The following is a 21,832-nucleotide window of genomic DNA, read 5'->3' on the forward strand; positions in this document are numbered from 1 at the left end:
GGAACTTCCAGTTGTTGGTGTTCCCATCTATCTGCTGCCCTTGTCCTTCTAGGCGATAAAGGTCGCTGGTTTGGAAGGTGCTGTCGGAGAAGTCTTGTTGAGTTGCTGCAGTGCATCTTGTAGATGGTACACACTGCTACAGTGTGTATTGGTGGTGGGGGGAGTGAATGTTTAAGGTTGCAGATACGATGCCAATCAAGCAGGCTGCTTTGTCCTGGATTGTACTGAGCTTCTTGAGTGTTGTTGGAGCTGCACTCATCCAGGCAGTTCTGGATGTATTTCATCACACTCCTGACTTGTGCCTTGTAGATGTTGGACAGGCTTTGGGGAGTCAGGAGGCGAGTTACTCGCCGCAGAATTCCCAGCCTCTGATCTGCTCTTGTAGCCAGTGATCAAATCTCTCTAATCTGTTGCCATTTGGTAAACTCGTCCTTTTCTCTTTTCAGAGTTTCTTCTCCATCGCCCTCAGCAGAATTATGGTAAGAAATGTTAAAACCTGCCTGTTGTGTTAGATTGAACAGATCCCTGTGTTTTCACACATTTCATGAGTGAGAGCACTGAGTCCATGAGTCCGACTAGGGCTGGACTGCAGCAAGACTCTCCCTCCCTCGGTTTTATGGCCTTACCAGAGGTTGCCTCCATATAAAAAAAACTGCATTTCTATTACCACGGTTCACATTCGCAGGATGTCCCGAAGTACTCGACAGCCAATTAAGTTATTTGAATGTATAGCCACTGTTGTTATAAATGTAGGAAATGTAGAAAATGTGGGGGGTGGGAAAGGAGGGGAGGGGTTTTTGGGGGGCGTTTGGGGGAGGGGAAGGGAGTGGGGATGTTGAGGAGGTTGGGGGGAGGGGCGGGAAGGAGGTTGGAGGGGGTTGGGGTGAAGGGGGGAGGTTGCGGGGATTCTCAGTGGAATCCAATCCATTAATTGTCTGACTGAATTTTCAATCTGTAAAATTGGTGCTGACTTTAATCCTCACTGCCTCCAATATTGAAGCCACTTGTTTCCAGGAGTAACACATGCATAGGGATTTGGCTCACTGATGGCAACAGTCAGAACTGGAAGGTAACCCTCTTGTAACCATGTAGGGCTGCATGACTTGTGGTGTCGAGGTGGCTGGCGCGGGGCCGATGTCTACTGAATTCTACGTGCCTTATTACGTGGAGCACAAGGGCAAGTTAAGCCATGAGTTCCTGGAGTTTGAGTTCAGGCTGGAGCTGTCCCGAATGTCTAGAGCTCGCGGTGTGGCTGTGAATTTGGGGCCCGGGGAACTTAAGAGGTGGTGAAGAGGCGGCTGGGCCCAGGGTCCTGGGTCTCACACTGCTGTTGCTGAATGTCTCTGAGTCAACATGTAGCAGAAGCAACATCAGTAACCCTCCTGTACAACTCCCTGGCTGTGAAGAAATACAGACCTTACAAAACTCTGCACACAGCTTTCTTATAAACAGGCATTTCAAGGTCTTTGAAGCCCAAGGTTCCCGGGATCTAAAGCAGCATCAATATCTCCAAACACCCTGCTGTGTTTGCCTACTGAACATTAAGTCCTTGGCTGTGATGGCCTGAGGATGTGAAACACAGTATAGTGTTCCTCTTCCCTGCTAGCAGCTTTACATGGAATTTACAGCACAGAATCAGGCCATTCGGCCCACCTCATCTCGTTGGTGTTTATGTTCCATACAAGCCTCCTCCGATTCTTCTTGATCACACGATCAGAGTAACCTTCAGCTTCTTTCTTCCTCGTGTATTTATCAAGTTCCTTGAATGTATCTATACTAGAATCATAGAAAGTTCACAGCACAGGAGGCCCTTCAGCATATTGCCTTTGTGTCAGTTCTCTGCAACAGCAACTCAGCTAGTTTCACTTCTCCACCTTTTCCCCGTAGCCATGTAAAATCTTTTCTCTTGAGATAATTATCCAGTGTCCTTCTGAAAACCACAGTTGAATAGGTCACCACCACATGATCATTCCAGATCCAAACCATTTGTTGCATAAAGAAGTTTTTCCTCATGTTGCCTCTGGTTCTTTTGTTAATCAACTTCGGGTTCCCGACCTTCTGCCGATGAGAACAGTTTCTCTCCATTTATTCTATCCAGACCCCTCATGATTTTGAAATGTCCAACAAATCTCCTGCCAACCTTCTCTTCTCCAAGGAGAACACCCCCACTTCGCCAATCTATCCACATAACTGAAGTTTCTCATCCTCAGAACTATTCTCATAAATCTTTTCTGCACCCTTACTAAAACCTTCACATCCTTCCCATTGAGGCTGAAGCAGTGTTTGTGAAGGTTCATAATTTACTTGTTTTTGTACTCTACTCTTATTTATAAAACCCAGGATTCAAAATACCACATGGATTGAAATAAAATGCCTACTGGCACTAATACTTTTCTCTTAAAAGGCATAGTTTTACTGATGTTTGGAGACTCAAATGATTAATATGTAGGAAAACCACATAATGGTAGATTTAGAAATGATAATACATTTTCTTCAAGCTCCTGCACCTCAGAATTTGGCACTACACCTCTGCTTGTAGCCACAGTATTTATCTGGCTGGTGCTTTTAAGTTTCTGGTCAATGGTAACCTGTAGGATGTTGATAATGGGGGATTCAGTGATGGTAATGCCATTGAATGTCAAGAGGAGATGGTGAGATTCTCTTTTGTTGGAGATGGTCATTGCCTGGCACTTGTGTGATGCAAATGTTACTTGCTACTTATCAGACTAAGGCTGAATCTTGTCCGTGTCTTACTTCATATGGACACAAACTGCTTCAGTATCTGAGGAGTTGTGAATGGTACTGCACACTGCAATCATTAGCAAACATTCCCACTTTGGACCTTATGATGTAGGGAAAGTCATTAATGACACAGCTAAAGATGGTTGGGCCTAGGACACTACCCTGACAAAGTCCTGCAACAATGCTCTGGAACTGAGATGATTGGCCTCCAACAACCACAACCATCCTCCTTTGTGCCAGGTATGACTCCAACCAGTAGAGAGTTTTCCCCCTGATTCCCATTGACTTCAATTTTGCTTGTGCCCTTTGATACTACATTCGGTCAAATCCTGCATTGATGTCAACAGCAGTCACTCTTACCTTACCACTTGAGTTCACCATGATCATATTGAATGGTAGCTCAACAGGCCGTATGGTCTCTTGCTCCTACCTCTTGTTCTTGTGTAAATTGTCCATGTTTGGACCAAGGTTGTAATGAGCTGAGTGGCCCTGCTGGAACCCAAACTGAGTATCAGTGAGCAGGTCATTGATGTGTAAGTGCTGCTTGATTGTGCTATCAACAACCCTTTCCATGATTTTGCTGATGATTGAGGGTAAACTGATAGGGTGGTAATTGGCCGGGTTGGATTTGTCCTGCTTTTTGTGGACAGGACATATCTGGGCAATTTTTCACATTGCCAGGGAGATGCCAATCTGTTCCAACTCACTGTGCTTGACCTGCTTGACCAGCTTCGCCGGCTTTGACAGCAGCATGTGCAGAGTGGCCTGAATAGTGCTTGTTGGAGTGGGCCAGGACCCGAAAGTCTCATGCACCATGCACTTGAAAATATCACTCATGAAGCAGCTTATGATTTCCCGTGGCCTTGGTGGAGATCCTGATGTTGGTGTGACACTGTAAATGTCAATGGAATAATTCTCTTTGCTCCTCCTGCTCCACTTCTTGCTGAGCTTTCTCGTCAGGTTTAAAGATAGTTCCCGAGCCCTTCTTGGGCACCGCCCTTACCGATTTGTGGACCCAGTGACGCCCTGAGTCGTCCCAGATTCTTAACAACCTGAGTTGTGATTTGAACTATAACTCTGGTTAAAATATGTAATTGGTGTAAATAAATATTCACTGAAGAAGGATTATGGAAAGATTACTTGGTTCATGGAAATTAAACATCAGTTCATTCAGCAGCGATATTCAAGCTACTCTACAGGGAAAGCGGGGCTGCACTTATTGCTAAAAGAAGCCTGGATATCCCTCCCTGGGAATACTAAATATTAATGTTAGGGAATGTTAAAGCATATGAGGCTCCAGCACAAGCTGTGTTTCACATGCCCTACTATAGCACATGTACTAATTACTGCAAGTTCCAACATGAGTTATTAAGGCCCATTAAATGGCTTCTTCTACTAATTAGACAGAACAGTGCCAAAGACAGAATGTTCCCAAAGTTTTCTTTGACTTCATGTTGCTGGGGTTTAAATGGAAGCTGTTGCCTTTGCTTATGAAATGACCAGGTTGCAAGAAAGGGGGAATCCCTTTTTGATCAGGAATCCATTAAGCTAAATGTTTGCTGGTGGCAGGAGGCATGTTTAAGATTTTAATGGATTCATTAGACTGGGATTTTCAGCCTCACTGCACCTGGCACATATCAGGGTCACTCATCCAGAAATCTGCCCCCCACCTCTCACCACCAGGCCCACTGACTTTACTAGTACTTCTCATGCTTGGATAATAAAGAGCTGAGGGATACAATTACGTAATGATGTGGAAAATCCCTGCTGAAATTTCTCATTCTGGCCACATGTGAAAACAGTTCGATGAAGATACTGACAGGAACAGAACTGCTGTAGACCATAACAAAATTCTGCAGATGCTGGAAACCTGAAATTAAAACAGACAATGCTGGAAATACTCAGCAGGTCAGGCAGCATCTCTGGAGAAAGAAACAGAGTTAACGTTGTAGGTTGAAGACCCAGTTATGAGAACTGATGCTGTTTGATCTGCTGAGCATTTCCAGCATTTCTGTTATTGTTGCAGTCCATTACCTACTAAAGAACAGAGCTGTTGTTGGTCATTATCCCACTGTCTACTCAGGAACAGAGCTGTTGTTGGCGATTATCCCATTGTCTACTCAGGAACAGAGCTGTTGTTGGTCATTATCCCATTGTCTACTCAGAGACAGGCCTGTTGTTGGTCATTATCCCATTGCCTACTCAGGGACAGGCCTGTTGTTGGTCATTATCCCATTGTCTACTCAGGGACAGGCCTGTTGTTGGTCATTATCCCATTGTCTACTAAGGAACAGTCCTGTTGTTGGTCATTATCCCATTGTCTACTCAGGAACAGGCCTGTTGTTGGTCATTATCCCATTGTCTACTCAGGAACAGAATGGTTATGAACTGTTACCTCATTGGAAAGTGACCTTCTAGACAATGTTGTCAGAGGACATCTTAATTAGGCCTTCATGACTAATTTGTTTTTTTAAATTCATTTATGGGATTTGGGCATCGCTGGCTAGTCCAGCATTTATTGCCCATCCCTAATTGCCCCTAAGAAGGTGGTGGTGAGCTGCGTTTTGGATCGCGGCAGTCCATGTGGTGTAGGTACACCCCAGTGCTGTTAGCAAGGGGGTTCCAGAATTTTCATCCAGCAACAGCGATATATTTCCAATTCAGGATGGTGAGTGGCTTGGAGGGGAACTTCCAGGTGGTGGTGTTCTCATGTGTCTGCTGCCCTTGTCCTTCTAGATGGTAGAGGCCGCGGGTTTGGAAGGTGCTGTCTAAGGAGGCGTATTGAGTTCCTGAAGCGCATCTTGTAGATGGTACACACTGCTGTTACCATGGAGGAGGGAGTGAATGTTTGTGGAAGGGATACCAATCAAGCGGGCTTCTTTGTCCTCGGTGGTGTAAAGCTTCTTGAGTGTTGTTGGAGCTGCACTCATCCAGGCAAGTGGACAGTATTCCATCACATTCCTGACTTGTGCCTTCTAGATGGTGGACAGGCTTTGGGGAGTCAGGAGGTGAGTTACTTGCCGCAGGACTCCTTGCATTTGACCTGCTCTTGAAGCCACAATATATATGTGGCTAGTCTGGTTCAGTTTCTGGTCAATGGTAACCCCCAGGATGTCGTTAGACGGGGCTTCAGCAATGGTAATGCCATTGAGTGTCAAGGGGTGATGATTAGATTCTCTCTTGTTGGAGATGGTCATTCCCTGGCACTTGTGTGACGCATATGTTACTTGCCACTTGTCAGCCTGAGCCTGGATCTTGTCCAGGTCTTGCTGCATTTGGACGTGGACTGTTTCAGTATCTGAGGAGTCATGAATGGTGCTGAACATTGTGCAATCCTCAGCAAACATCCATACTTCTGACCTTATGATGGAAGGAAGGTCATTGGATGAAGCAGCTGAAGATGGTTGGACCTAGGACACTGTCCTGAGGAACTCCTGCAGTGATGTCCTGGAGCTGAGATGATTGAGCTCCAACAACCACAACCATCTTCCTTTGTGCTAAGTATGACTCTATCCAGCGGAGAGCTTACCCCCTGATTCCCATTGACGCCAGTTTTGCTAGGGCTCCTTGATGCCACACTCAGTCAAATGCGGCCTTGATGTCCAGGGCAGTCACTCTCACCTCAGCCATGTACAATAACTTACCTTCCCTTTTCAAGTCCTGCTGAAGTTTCCCACGAGGTCAGTCAATTTGTTTCAGCTAATATGGTACAAGAATTGCTTTTTATCTCTTACAACTCTGTTGCTATGTCTTCTTTGTCAGGTGATACCAATCAGCCTTCTCTGCTTCCCCAGCATGGAATACTAAAGAGATAAGAGACAACATAAACATAAAAGAAAAAGCATACAAAATGCAAAAAATGGCACAAATCCTGCCAAATGAGAAAGTACAGCAAAGGGTGACAAAAAAAATCGTAAATATTAGAAAAAGGGATATGGAAATAAACTTCTAAGAGATATCAAAATCAATACAGACATCTTTTACCATTACATTTGGAAAAACAGGGTGGTCAGGTGCAATGCGGGTCCCTTGTAAACTGATAATAGTAACATTGTCAATGAAAATAAGGAAATGGTGGTCATGTTCAATAATTACTTTTGGCTGGATTTTCAGTTACGGGTCCCAATCGCCCCACACCCCTCAACCTTTGGGAGAGGATGTGGGTAGGGAGCCCACACATGCTGGCACCAGAGCCCAGAGAGTGATTTTTGAAGAGACGGCCATTTAAGTGGTCGTGTCTGTGAGGTCCATCCAATTAAGGACAAAGGTTGGGCTCCCGAGATTGGAGGGGCCAATTGGAGGCCATCCAGCACTGAGAGAATGACAGCCTCACCGTCTCGGGTGGGAGCTGCAGATGTAGGTAGGGGAAAGAGAGGACTCCTCAAGATGGAGGCACCCTCTGAAGAGCTTTTACAAATTTCTCTAACCAAATAGACTGCAGCTGCCAGGCCCTCCACTGGGTGGCCAGTGGCTGCAGCTGTGGCCCGACGACTATGGCTGGTGAATGGAGGCAAGGTTTCCTAGCTGGATGGAGCACTGATGTGCCTGGTCTGTCGCTGGGAGGCTTCCTCTATCCGTCAGCTGTGATTTGGTCTCGTGCTGACTGGAAAATTGCAGTCGATGTGCAAAGTGGCCTCAATAGGCCTTTTATTTGACCTAATAGGCCAACCGCTGCTTTCCCGATCTTGCCTCCATGTAACTTTTCTGGAGGTGGAACTATGGCGGGAAATTGCAGGCCCGGCCAGTCCTGCCACTGCAACTGAATGAAAATTCAACCCTTTGTATCAGTATTTACGGTTGAGGAAGAGGTTGGCAGGCTGGAAATCCCAAGGAAACTATTCTGAATCAGGGGACTCACCAAAATTAATGTAAACAAATTAACAGTTAAGAAGAAAAAAATGGCACCAAAAAAATGATAAATCCCCAGGACTGGATGTTTTCATCCCAGGGTACTAAAAGATGTTGCTGAGAACATTGTAAGTGCCCTAACAATAATCTTTCTCTTGATTTGCGAACTGTTCCTTTAGATTGGAAAATTGCTCTTGTCACTCCACTATTTAAGAAAGGTGAGAGAGGAAAACCAGGGAATTATAGACTAGTTAGCCTAAAGTCTACTGTCAGGGAATTTTTAGAGGCTATAATTAAGGATAGTGTGACTGAACGCTGTGTAAATTTTCAGCTGATCAGAGAGAGTTCAGAGGATTTAAAGGGTAGGCCAAATCTGCTGAACCTGATTGGAGGGGGTTCAGCGGAGGTTTACCAGAATGATACCTGGATTCCAAGGGTCAAATTATGAGGAGAGATTCTTAACCTGAGGTTGTATTCCTTTGAATTTAGAAGGTTAAGGGGTGATTTGATCGAAGTTTTCTATTAAGGGGAACAGATAGGTGGAAACAATTTCTGCCAGTTGAGGAGTCTAGGTCTAGGAGGCCTAGTCTAAAAGTTAGAGCTAGACATCTAAGGAGTGAAATTAGGAAAAACACCTGCACACACAAAGGGTGATAGAAGTTTGGAATGCTCTTCTGCAAAGGCCAGATGCCAGAACAGTTGTTAATTTTAAATCTGGCATTGATAGATTTTTGTTAACCAAAGGTAGTAAGGGGTATGAGGCAAAGATGTGTATATGGAGTTGGATAACAGATCTACCATGATCTTAGTGAATGATGGAACTGGTTCAAGGGGTAAATGGTCGACTCCTTTTCCTATGTTCCAATGCCCTCAATAGCCCTGAGTTTAAATCTTTGTTCTTGCACCTGCTGCCCATTTCCTGTAGTTTTTCTCATTGACTGTGAAAATGTAGGCAGACATTTTGTTGATTTATAATAGAATTTGTCAAGTGGCAAAGGGGTTTTTCTAAATCTAGATTAGTTCTCACTATCATTGCATAATAAACCTGTTGAACGATGGCTGTGGTTTCACCTGGAGGCTAAAGAGGCCACTACCATCTTTCTCAAAGCTCTTGCAGGATAAATGACCACTCAGACTGAGGACTGAATGACAGAGCCCTTGTGACCTGCAAACATCAGGAGAGAAAAGGAAAAGGTTGAGTGTCTGCCTCCCATTGCTGAGGCATTGATACTGCAAAGGACTCGATGACACACATTGAGCCCAGGTATTTACAAGCTCTTCTGTATGATGCTTTAAATCAGATGACCGTGCCTGTTGAAGATCGCCAGTTCTGACTGAAGTCGAGCAGACTGGGGAAAGTCCAAAGTAGAAATGAAGAGACAGAGAAACAGAAAATGAGCGTAACATCCTCTTTTATCCTGTGCCCTAGTAACAGTTTGTGGCTAACACTTTGAGTCACACAGTTGTGTCCTTCCCAACCTCACAGTGTGACTCATCTGTTTGCAATATATCGGCCGTGTCAACATTCCTCAAGGCTGTGACCTCAGGGGTGTTGCATGTCCAAAGCAGGGAGGATTGTGGAATGGAAGTACATTAGTACCATGATGTTGATATAGTTGGAAGAAAAGCGGTCTTATCTGTTGTAGGGCTCCTTGTGAACAGCTCAGAGTTGAAGCAGGGTTTTCACAGTAACCTGTAGCTGATTCTCTTTCTGGGCAGTGGGCGTTGGGGGCGAGGGGGGTGGTGCGAGAGGTGGGGACTGATATTTGCTCCATTCTCTTCTTAAATCCAAATCACTTCTAACTCCCCAAATACCAAACTCAGTCATCTCCTTCAGCATATTCTGTAAAATACTGATGCAAGTTGTTTGAAGTCATTAATCAGAACACTAACAGAGCTTTATATTATATTCCATTATCAGGTTCCATATCAATACATCTGGTATATCAGATCCAAAAATACAATCTTATAATGAATAACACTAGATATCAGAATCTAAACAGGATGTATATGGATCAGTAGAATCAGTTCCAATGGGCAGATCTTGATACATGGCATTCTATATCAAACTGTTCTGCAGCAGACTCTATGGGCTGAATTTTTGGGCCCTGCCAATATTGGGAATAGAGGAAGATGGAGCTGAAAATTACAAGGCCGGCCAGTGTGCCAGCTTCCTGATTCTATTCCCAAGGGCTGACAGGGGTTTGGAGCCTGGGAAAGCCACCCACCCCAAAAGCTGGCAGGCAATTAGGCTGTTTAAAAGCCTTGTTGATCGAGCAAGGATTAAGTCAGCTTCCAGTTTCCCAATGTGATGGGGGTTGGGTGAGGATCACATCAATTGCTGGAGGCAAACAATCAACGGCAGGCTGGTGTGCCAGTGCTCCTGACAGGCCCTGTCAGTCTGTCTGGGTGTGGGTATAGCCAAAAGCTGCCCTGTAGAGAAGCTCCTCCCTGTAGTGTTCAACTGTTCTTTGTTTGATTATGTGAGTCTGTTTACTATTGATGCTCACTGTGCTTGATTCGTTAAGCCTGGGTGTCCAGAAGAAAGGTAAACAAACTGTAGAAGTTCTGGAAGCTAGAGCTGTAAGCATGGAGCAGACATTTTAAAAGCATCGTGAATGAAACCTGTTACACACAGAAATTAGTGTCACCTCTGCATAGCTCCGAGATATAAAATATACAACATGCTCCAACAACAAAACAATAGTAGTCTGGCTGCTTTTGGTGTTTTTTTCATTGAAGTAATTAAAGTTTTTTTTTTAAAAAAAGCATCTTCTTGTTGAAACACCCTCCCAGTTACTTACCTGTTGCAGCTGGAAACTCCTCTGAAACTGGGAGGCCTCTGATTGACTCTCCAGCTTTGAGAGCCCACCCTTCATCTTTAGTTGGACAGGAAACCTGTCTCAGTGCCAACTAAGGGCTCACCATGGCAAAACCTTGACTTTAATCATTTTCCCACCGGAAGCAATGTGAGGACCTGAAAATAGTTCTGACCTCATGTTTCCTGCCTCCTTGGGGGAAATTCAGCCCTATACCAGACTGTTGAACACTATATGACACTCCATACCACTTTATATTAAATTCTACAACAGGCAACATTCTGTTTAACCCTCCACATCATGCAACAACAGCAGCACACATTATGTAACATCTTTAACTTAGTAAAACGTTCATAGATGCTTCACAGGAACATCATAGGAACATCGGATCAGAAAGAAGCCATTCAGCCCTTTGAGCCTGCTCCACCATTCAGCAAGATCATGGCGGATCTTGGTCTTACTGATACCTGCCTTGGTTTTGTAACCTTTAAAGATATTTCCCAATAAAAAAAACTCAGCAATTTCCATTTTATAATTTTCAGTTGACTCCCAGCTGCAATGGCTTTCTGGGGGACAGGGTTCCAGATTTGCACTACCCTCTTTGTGAAGAAGTGCTTCCTGACATCAGCCCTCTAGGCCTGACTCTAATTTTAAAGGTATGCCCCCTAATCCTACACTCCCCTACTGGGTTAAATTGTTTATTCGCTGAGTACCCTATCATCTAATCAACTTAGACACCTCAATTAGATCCCCCCTTAACCTCCTATATTCAATATTCGAGGGAATCAGTTATCTCTGGTATGTTTTGATTTCACGTGAAGCCTGAGTTTCTGAGGAACCTCACTGCCCAGGCATGTGTAAGGCAACCTCAAATCTGGCATGCCCTCAGAGGCTCAGGAAAGAAAAATAAACCATAAAAAACCAAAAGCATATCAAAACAGACATGCCTCACAAAGATGCCTTCTCTCCAGCTCAATACAGGGAGTGAATTGAAGCAATTCTTAAGAAGACTGAAGTTACTCTAATGGGTCTTTATGGAGTCATACACACCAGGGCAACCCCCACGTTTGACCTCTGGTCAGTGCTGAGTTAACTAAGCTTTGCTTTGTCAATGGTGGTTGGGGCCGCTGTAGTTGGGCTCAGTGCCCTCGGGCTGGCAAATGGTGGAAAAGGATCATTTGGAAATCAAGCTCCTTTTTTAAATAAAAACAATTCAAAGGGTGTCTTTGGGAAAGTTTGCATTTATTTCCCATCCCTGATTGCTCTGTGAAAGTAATGGCATGCTTACTGGATTGAATCAACCAAATGGTTTGCAAGGGCACTTAAGAAGGCAGAGTTGGTGTGGGACTGGAGTCACATATAAACCAAACCGGATAAAGATGGCAGGTTTCCTTACTTTAATGACCAATAACAATAGTCTGACAGTTTTATGGTCACTTTTACTGACACAGCATCTCTTTATATTTCCAAAACTATTTTGTTAACAACAATATTTGCAAACTGCCATAGTGGGATTTGAACTCGCATTCTTGGGATTGCTAGCCTGGTAACATAACCACTACTATTTCATACCCATAATCTTGGTCACCATGCAGTGAATCCCTGCTGGAAAATGCCTGAGTTCAAGCATCTGGTGAGGAGAGGATCTGGTTAGACTATAATGTCCTCCCTGACCACCCTCTGAACCGGAAAGTGTAGCCAAACTACACCTATCACTACCCAGGGCTACTTATGAGCCATAGATTGCCAACTCTGCCTGAACCTGGAGGATTTTTCACATGACCTCCAACTGGCTACTCTTGCTCCTGACATTGCTCATCCAATACGCGAGGGGAAGGAGGAGGGAGATGGGAGGTGAATGGGGGTGGGGAGGGGAAGGGAGGGGGTAAAGGCGGTGCTACACTTAGTGCCAACATTTCTGACCTAGGGATTAAAATGCCAGTTGGACTTCCTGATTCCAGTGAGTCCAATAGGAAGACGTGTGTGTATGGATACTGGGTAAAGACAGATTAGGGCTCAGCTGGGAGGCTATCAGTAATACAAAGGGCTTGTGTCTGAACAATGCGATCTTGGGTAACATGCTGCAGGATCCATGGATCTCAACTTAACATGGAGCCGGAACCTTAGGAAGAGAAGCAGCAAATAAAAGAGAATGGACTGGGGGAAGGCAATGAATTTGTCAAACTTTTTATTTGTAAAACATTGCTTTCATAAAGCTTCATTGCTTCCTGTAGGCATTGGGGTCAGTTGAGTTCTTTCTGAATAAGATCAAGTGAAGCAGCTGCTTTCACTCAGGTTTAGCACAACGACATGACACCATCAATCTGCTTTCTATAGAGGATGGCTGGCGTACACTTAGATTAACCACGGTCTCCTTGGGGAGGGAGACAAGGGGCTAAGGATAGTGGAACTGCAACAGGCCAAGCTATGAATCACACTTGGGAAGGAAGCTCTGTAATCTATCAAGAATTTCACTGGATTCTTCTGCGTTAAAGATATCCCTACTACACGGATGTGGTTAAGAGCACACTGTGTAATCCGCAACAGCTGTGATTCCGGAGAGAAGGATGAAAATCCAGCCAAGTAACGACTAGCCCTTCAGCACGGGTGAAACCAATGGCATAGCTCATGGGCAAAGCACAAGAAGTCGTCTCCGCCAACGGAATTGCAAAACACCCCAGCAAGGAGGTTATATCATTGGTCAAGAGAGTCCAGAACAAGGTGAAGTGTTGCATAACTGCAATCTTTCAGGTCCCTTCCATATCATTCAGATCATAAATTCCTATGGGACAAAATGACTGAGGGAGGTCCACGCAAGACAGCCGAACACTCCCACACCTGGGATGCTCTGCATGCATCCCTCTCACTACCCACACAGGATGCAAGGAAAAGCTAATAGGTGAACTTCCACCACCAGCTCTCTACTCTATCTCCACTTGAATACTTTCTTGTCTCCACCCCTTTTATTCACGCCATTACACTCAGCCCTCCTCTGAACCTTCCTCTCATGTTCCTGGTAAGCAACACTCGTCCTGCCTTCTACTGTGTTGAAATCAAGATTTTTCTAATTGCATGATCACCTGTGTGAGAGCCATTCTTTCCTCAGAATCTCTCCAAACTGTGGACTGCTTCCCTCCCTTGGCCTTTTGCTCCTCTTAAAGCATAAAACTGTCAGTTTTTTTACTTCCTGATTTCCCCTGACTTTTTCTCCCCCTCTCTTCTTACTTCAGTGTCCTGGGCCTTTGCCCTTGGAATAGCACCAGGGTTTCTTGATAAAACAAAATCTCACTTGATGTGCTTCAAAGAAAGCTCCATTCATACAGGGCCCTTCATGACCTCAGGATGTCCTAACGTGTTTTACAGACAATTAAATACCTTTTTTCAAATGTTATCAGTGTTGTCATGTAGAAAACAAGTTAGCCAATTTGTGCACAGCAAGCTCCTTGCAAACAGCAATGTGATGATAACTAGATCATCTTTTTTGCCATATTGGTTAAGGGATAAATATTGAACAGGACATCAGGGAGAACTCCCCTGCTGTTCTTTGAAATAGTGCCCTGGAATATTTTCCGTCCACCTGAGAAGGCAGGCAGGCTTGGTCCAATGTTTCATTTCAAAGATGGCACCTCCAACAGTGCAGCACTCCCTCAGTACTGCATGAGACTGTCACCTGTAGATTTTGTCCTCAAATCTTCATAGAGAGCTAAGAACTACAAATGTGATGTAAAAAAGGTCCATGGCTCTTGACACCTCCCTCCTGACCAGACAATGGGCATGATATGGGGATAAACATATACAAAATTGAGGATCATTCCCCTCCAGGACTTGGCTTCAGATCCAGCAACTGAAAAAGACAGCGTGTGGAAAAAGAACAAAAAAAAACTGAGAGAGAGAGAGAGAGAGGAGAGAGAATGTTTTCCTCACAGATGCTGTATAGTAATGCCCTTTCACCTTCAGCCAGATTAACCAGAGGAAATTAAACTTTACTTTTTCTCACTGGTTTAATGGACCTCAATCTCTTAACCTCTTTAATCTCCAACCGATTCAAGTTCTAATTAAATAGACAATAGAAAAACTGTCCAAAATTTGTCTCTACCTGACAACCTAAGTTAGAGAGATCACAAGGATGATCAGAACCAGGAATGCTGGTGTTGATATGGTGAGAGTTGCTCTTCTGAGGCTGAGATTAAGGGCCAGATTTTCATAGAGTCAGGTTGATTCTGGAGACAATTAAAAATGGCGAGTGGTACCCGGATGTGAAAGTCCAGCCCCCATTTCTAATAGATCCAATTTTTGCTGGTAGGAGTTAGGGGGCGGGACGTGAAATACACGAGAGGGAAACCCAAATGCACCAAGACCATTTGGACTTAGTGCTGAGTTCAAACAGAGCCTATTTTGACTGCTCCAAGGGCCTTAACCAGCAGTGTGGGAGTCACAAATTTAAAGAGTAGGTGTAAACACTCTTGAAGGCTGAATAAGGACCGTTTAAGTGTGAAGTTCTTTAAATCCCCTGCTCATTAAACATGTAAGAAAACAGTGAGAGTTGAAACAAAGAATTCTGCTTGAGTGCTTTGATTGGCAGGCCATCTGATGTAGGTTAGAAAAAAAATTATCATCTGTTCATGCAGTTTCAATAGTCTTTGTTTTCCAAGGGCTATTGTTATGCAACCTTGAATACTTGGCTGAGTTTCAAAAGCTACCATTATCTCAGCAGGAGGGGATCTGAGTTCACAGTTTGATTGACAGTTTAAAGTGACTATTAAAGGATTAGCTGTCTTTGATGTGGGGTCTGGAAAGGTGTTTATTTTTATACGAGAATAACTACTTGAGGAGGTTTAAAAACTTTGAATGGGTTTCATGTGAGCTTTATCACCATCAAGTTTGTATGGGTGAGAGCAGTATTAGATTGTTAGAAATTGATATTTTTCATCTCCACATGGCTCTTAAGGTCTGATTATGGTGGATCCTGGGTGAGTGGCTATAAAGGTGGCATCGGGATATGGGGGGTGGGTGGTATGAGTTGGCATGGAGGTGGTAAGGGAGTGTGAGGGAGTATAGGGAATGATGGTGTCATGATTAGTCACGGAAGTGACATGGGGGTATGAGGGGGCATGGGAAGTGGGTGGGGGGTGAGGGGTTGTGAGGGGTGAGGACTAGAGGGCTTAAAAGCTTCTAAAACAATTGGGTCAAAGTCCCAGAGAACTAAGTTGGGCCTTGTAACCAGCACGCCTTGACATTGCCTACCCTGTGGCTGCCTATGATTTGTTTCTGGGTCAATGGGCCCAGAAAAGGAGTGCGAGAGGAGCTGGGAGTTGAAAGGGAGCAAGCGAGAGTAGCTGGGAGTTCAACAGGAGCGCGAGAGTAGCCGGGAGTTCAACAGGAATGCGAGAGGAGCCAGGAGTTCAATAGGAGTGTGAGAGGAGCCAGGAGTTCAGCAGGAGCGCAAGAGGAGCCGAGAGTTGAAATGGAGTGCGAGAGGAGCCAAGAGTTCAAAAGGAGCGCGAGAGGAGGGAGCAGATAAAATAGCTGGTGGTCCCCCAGAGCAGTACCGGGAGGCAGTGCAAGAGAAGCGGCGGCCTTGGTAAGATTTAAAAGGAGCGGGAGCTCAGAGTCAGAGCGGAGATTTAATAAGAATGGGAGCTGGACTTGGGGCGGAAAGCGGCATGAGGATGTCATGATTCAAAAAGTGTCGTGATGCAGGGGAGGCAGCTGATTGGTAAGTAGGGTCAGGTGAGTACTTCTACTTTTTCTACTAGTTAAACTGCTGCAGTCCATTAGCTTAAACAAAATAAGGGGAGGACTTTGGTCAGTAGTGGGAGTGTTTGGAGTGGAATAAGGCCCCTGGAGTAATTAGTATTCTTTAAAGGGAGTAACTAACGAGCTTAATCTAAAAGGAAGTTATGGCAGCAGAGCTCGCACCTGCAATATGCTCCTCCTGCGCTATGTGGGAAGTCATGGACACTCCAGTGTCCCTGGCGCCTATGTGTGCAGGAAGTGCATCCAGCTGCAGCTACTAGCTAACCGCATTTCACAGCTGGAGCTGCAGGTAGATTCACTGTGGAGCATCTGCGATGCTGAGATTATCGCGGACAGCACATTCAGTGAGGTGGTCACACCGCAGGTAAACACTGAACAGGCAGGAAGGGGATGGGTAACCGCCAGGCAGAGTAGAGGAAGGCAGCTAGTACAGGAGTCCCCTGTGGCCGTCCCCCTCTCTAACAGTTATACCATTTTGGATACTGTTGGGGGAGACGACTTCTCAGGGGAGAGCAGCAGGAGCCAAGTCCATGGCACCACGGGTGGCTCTGCTGCACCAGAGGGGAGGAAGAAGAGTGGAAGGGCTACAGCGATAGGGGATTCAATAGTAAGGGAAGCAGACAGGGATTTCTGCGGCCGCAAAAGAGACTCCAGGACGGTATGTGGCCTCCCTGGTGCCAGGGTCAAGGATGTCTCGGAGAGGCTGCAGGGCATTCTGAAGGGGGAGGGTGAACAGCCAGTGGTCGTGGTACATATTGGTACCAACGACATAGGTAAAAAAAGGGATGAGGTCCTACAAGCTGAATATAGGGAGTTAGGATGTAAATTAAAAAGTAGTACCCCAAAGGTAGTAATCTCAGAATTACTACCAGTGCCACATGCTAGCGAGAGTAGAAGTAACAGGATATATCAGATGAATATGTGGCTGAAGAAATGGTGCGGGGGAGGGATTCAGATTCCTGGGACACGGGGGCTGGTTCTGGGGAAGGTGACCAGTACAAACAGGACGGGTTGCAGCTGGGCAGGACCGGGACCAATGTCCTCGGTGGGGGGGTGGGGGAGGGCTGTTTGCTAGTCCGGTCGGGGATGGTTTAAACTAAAATGGCAGGGGGATGGGAACCTGAGCAGGGAGATGGAGGAGGGGGGAACAAAGATAGAAACAAAAGACAGAAAAGTAAGATGCAAAAGTGGAAGGCAGAAAAAAAAAGGGCGAAAAACAAATGGGGTCATAGTGCAAAATAAAGCTAAGGTGACTAGCAAGATTAAAAAGACAAGTCTAAGGGCGTTGTGTCTTAATGCGCAGAGAATTCGCAATAAGGTAGGTGAATTAACAGCATAAATAAATATTTATGTTATGATATAGGTTATGATATAGTTGCAATTACAGAGACAGGGTGACCAAAGATAGGAACAGAACATCCAGGGGTATTCAATATTTAGGAAGGACAGACAAATAGGGAAAGGAGCTGGGGTAGCATTGTTAGTGAAGGAGGAAATCAACTCAATAGTGAGGAAGGATATTGGTTCAGAGAATTATGATGTGGAATCTGTTTGGGTGGAGATAAGAAACACCAAGGGGCAGGAAATGTTGGTGAGGGTTGTCAAAAGGCTCCCAAACAATAATGGAGATATAAGGAAAGACATTAAACAGGAAATTAGAGACACATGCAATAAGGGTGCAACAGTAATCATGGGTGACTTTAATCTACATATAGATTGGACAAACTAAACTAGCAATAATACTGCAGGGGAGGAGTTCCTGGAGTTTGTACATGATTTTTTAGACCAATATGTTGAGGAACCAACTAGACAGCAGGCTATCCTAGACTGGGTATTGTGCAATGAGAAAGGATTAATTAACAATCTTGTTCCCCTTGGGGAAGAACGACCATAAAATGATAGAATTGTTCATTAGGATGGAGAATGAAGAAGTTAAATCTGAAACTAGGGCCCTGAATCTAAATGAAGTGAACTAGGAGGGTATGAAGTGCAAGTTGTCAATGATGGATTGGGGAACCTCACTAAAAGGGTTGACGGTGGATAGGCAATGGCTAATATTTAAGGAATGTATGCATACAACAATTATTCATTCCTGTCTGGCGCATTAATAAAACAGGAAAGGTGGCTCAACCATGGCTTACAAAAGAAATTAGGGATAGTATTAGATCCAGAGAGGAGACATATAAAATTGCCAGAAAAAGCAGCAAGTCTGAGGATTGGGAGCAGTTTAGAATTCAGCAAAAGTGGACAAAAAGATTGATCAAGAAGGGGAAAATGGAGTATGAGGGTAAACTTGCAAGGAACATAAAAACTGACTGTAAAAGCTTCTATAAATATGTGAACAGAAAAAGATTAGCGAAGACAAATGTAGGTCTCTTACAGTCAGAAACGGGGGAAATTATAATGGGGAACAAAGAAATGGCTGAAGAATTGAACATATATTTTGGTTTTGTCTTCACAAAAGAGGACACAAATAATTTCCCAGATATGTTAGGGAACCAAGGGTCCAATGAGAGGGAGGAGTTGAAGAAAATCAGCATTAATAAACAATGGCGCTAGAGAAATTAATAGTGTTAAAAGCTGAAAAATCCCCAGGGCCTGATAATCTACACCCCAGAGTACTAAAGGTAGTGGCCCTGGAAATATAGGATGCATTGGTGTTATCTTCCAAAATTCTATCGACTCTGGAGCAGTTCCTACAGATTGGAGGATGGCAAATGCAGCCCCACTATTTAAAAAAGGAGGGAGAGAAAAAACAGAGAATTACAGACCAGTTAGTCTAACAACAGTAATGGGGAAAATGCTAGAATCTATTATAATAGGTGTGGTAACAGAACACTTGGAAAGCATTAACAGGATTAGATAAAGTCAGCACGGGTTTATGAAAGGGAAATTATGCCTAACTAATCCAATGGAGTTTTTTGAGGATGTAACTAATAGAATAGATAAGGGAGAACCAGTGGATGTGGTGTATTTGGATTGCAAGAAGGTTTTTGATAAGGTCTCACATAAGAGGCTAGTGGGCAAAATTAAAGCACATGGGATTGGGAGTAATATACTGGCATGGATTGAGAATTGGTTGACAGACTGGAAACAGAGAATGGAAATAAATGGGTCTTTTTCCGGGTGGTGGGTAGTGATTAGTGATGTACCGCAGGGATCAGTGCTTGGGCCCCAGCTATTCATGATATATATAAATGACTTGGATGAGGGAACCAAATGCAATATTTCCAAGTTTGCTGATGACGCAAAACTGGCAGGCGGGGTTGTGAGTTGTGAGGAGGATGCAAGGAGGCTCCAGGGAGATTTAGGCAAGTTGTGTGTATGGGCAAACACATGGCAGATACAGTATAACATGGATAAATGTGAAATTATACGCTTCAGTGTGAAAAACAGAAAGGCAGAGTATTATTTAAATGGTGATATATTGGGAAGTGTGGATGTACAAAGGGTGTCCTTGTACACCAATCAGTGAAAGTAAATAGGCAGGTGCAACAAGCAATTAGGAAGGTAAATGGTATGTTGGCCTTCATTGCAAGAGGATTTGAGTTCAGAAGTAGGGATGTCTTATTGCAGTTATACAGGGCCTTGGTGAGACCACACCTGGAGTACTGTGTGCAGTTTTGGTCTCCCTACCTAAGAAAGGATATACTTGCCATAGAGGGAGTGCAGCAAAGATTCACTAGGCTGATACCGGGGTTGGCAGGACTGTCATATGAGGAGGGATTGGTTCGACTGGGCCTGTATTCACTAGAGTTTATAGAGTTTAGAAGAATGAGAGGGGATCTGATTGAAATGTATAAAATTCTAACAGGGCTAGACAGATGTAGCGAGGATGTTTCCCATGGTTGGGGAGTCTAGGACCAGGGGCCACAGTCTCAGGATATGGGGCAGGCCATTTAGGACAGAGATGAGGAAAGATTTCTTCACTCAGAGGGTGGTCAACCTGTGGAATTCTCTACCACAGAAGGCTGTGGAGGCTGGGTCACTGAATGTATTCAAGAAAGAAATTGATAAATTTTTGGATATCAGGGCCATCAAGGGGTATGGAGAGAAAGCAGGAATATGGGGTTGAGATAGAGGATCAGCCACGATCATATTGAATGGCGGAGCAGACTCGAAGGGCCGAATGGCCTTCTCCTGCTCCTAGTTTCTATGTTTCTACTTTATCCCACCTCCTCCTTACTGAAGCAAAATTGGGTCTAATGGGGCCCTTTAAACTGAGGTGGGTCTGCCGAGTTGGCAAACTTCCCGACCGACTCCAACTACTTGCCTCAGTAGCGAAAATCTGGCCCTGTTGTTTTTTATGCAGGGTGTGCCGTGACCTTTACCTTTTATCTATCCATGCAGGGTTGCAATCCATCCCAGATTGTCCTGGAGTCTCCAGGAATCAAATGCTAATTTCTGATGGAAGGCTGGACAGCACAGGGATGAACAGGTTGGGCGACCAATGGTGATAGCAGAGGGGGCTGGAGCAGGAGGTCATGTGATGAAACTTCCAGGAACATAGCCAGGGTTAGCAGCCTTAAAGTCGGCTTGGCCTTGGAATGTTTGACATTGACAGTGGATGGAACCATTTCCAGAATGAACATCACTCACTTAACAACTACAGAAAGAAAAGCCGTCATTGCTATGGCGACTTAATGAAGGCCTGATAACATGCAATTAAAGTAGCATGTATTCTGCCCCAAGTGGATGTGCCTGTATGTTTACCGGTATCTTAGCAACCCCTTATTACTGTGTTGTGTTCTGTATTTCCCTGCTTCAGGCTTCCAAACACAATTATAAACAGCTCAGTACCTCAATCACAGTGCTGCTTTTGTAAAAACCGCCTTCAATAGGATGTCAATGCGTCAGACAGGACTCAGAGGAAAACAGGGGTGACATTTTCCTCTCGTCTGTCCCGGGAAGGCCTGTGTGTGTCCCATAATGTGTAGCTCACTCCTCTCCTATACAGCCCATGTGTGTCTCCATGTCAGCTACAGTACATATCCAGTACACACGGGGAATGGCTCCCATATAATGTGCCTCTCTCAGTCAAGCATTGTGTATCTTGTCCACAGGACATGCGATGGCCGAGTGGTAAATGCGTGACGCAATTCTTGAACCTTTCCCCCCAGCTTAAGTTGTTGCTATTTGGAATCAAAGGTGAAACTTTATGAAGTTGTTACTTCTCATCCCTCGGGCCCTCAGTTGAAAAGTATTATCGGCTGAGAGTGTGAATTGGAAAGTCAGGCACAAAGCCACACAATTGCCGATCCTTAATTATAAGAGTGCCTTGGAGGTGCAAGAAAATTCCCAATGCCCACTCTTGCAGGTAACTCAGTTGTGGAGATGCAATTTTATTAAAAATAGCTGCTCACCCAGTTTTCATTCAGGACAATGATCACCTCCCTATGAGCTGGTGACCAGATCTGCAGGACCAATGCCTTCAAGTGCAGCAATGGAATCTCTTTACTTTCATCCTCCTTGTTCTGCTCCAATACCATACTTTAGATGTGCCAAGGCCTTACAGCGTGTGCAGAGGAGTAGATTAGAAGTAGAGGAGCAGTAGGATTATCGCCAGTGATACGGTGCTTCAGCTATGTGGAGTAACTGGGGAAGCTCTGATTGTTTCCTGAGGACAGAGAGGATTAAGGGGAGATTTAATAGAAGTGTTCAAAATT

General features: G+C 44.6%; 1 long non-coding RNA gene across 1 annotated transcript; it reads left to right on the forward strand.

Annotated features, from left to right (window-relative positions):
• The first annotated feature begins 444 nt into the window (after nt 1-444).
• Nucleotides 445-20,857, forward strand: LOC144693504 (uncharacterized). Its single transcript, XR_013579554.1, has 2 exons — nt 445-479; nt 20,517-20,857. It is a non-coding gene; the product is annotated as an uncharacterized LOC144693504 (long non-coding RNA).
• Nucleotides 20,858-21,832: the final 975 nt, after the last annotated feature.

Source organism: Cetorhinus maximus, chromosome 18 (assembly GCF_964194155.1).
Source record: "Cetorhinus maximus chromosome 18, sCetMax3.hap1.1, whole genome shotgun sequence".
Taxonomy (NCBI): domain Eukaryota; kingdom Metazoa; phylum Chordata; class Chondrichthyes; order Lamniformes; family Cetorhinidae; genus Cetorhinus; species Cetorhinus maximus.